We start from the raw sequence: 540 nt of genomic DNA on the forward strand, positions 1-540 counted from the left end.
TTACGAAATGAAACTCTATTCTTTAATTGTCCCAGCTATAAATTCTGCAAGAATATTAGGGTGTTTATAAGCATTTGTAACTTTTACAATAGCAATGTTTAGTTTTCTATTCACACAATTCAGTTTTTTGTGCATATTCGTCTGTAATTCTTCGATTTTTTGAGGCTTACCCTCTATTAATAACTTTGGAAATCCCATATATATTATGACTTGAATCAGATCGATTCTTTTTTGAACTTATCTCTCCAATCCTCGACACCCGAGGATATTCTTCTATTTTTTTGTATAAAATTTTTTATCCAATCTCGTATTTTTTTATCTTCTTGTATATTCTCAGAATATTTTGTTGGTTGTGCAAACCAAATAGAATCATGACTTTGAGTTGTACCAAGTCTGAAACCAAGCGGATTTATTTTTTGTCCCATAATTCCCCACTACTGTACATAAAAATTACATAAAATGATATTTCTTATTTGTGTATTTTTTATCTATAGATAGATCTTTATAACTCATTATAGCTCATTGACTAAGTTCGTTGAA

The sequence above is a fragment of the Vigna unguiculata genome, unplaced genomic scaffold (assembly GCF_037176805.1).
Source record: "Vigna unguiculata cultivar grain cowpea cultivar isolate G323 ecotype 2 unplaced genomic scaffold, ASM3717680v1 ptg000187l, whole genome shotgun sequence".
Classification (NCBI taxonomy): Eukaryota; Viridiplantae; Streptophyta; class Magnoliopsida; order Fabales; family Fabaceae; genus Vigna; species Vigna unguiculata.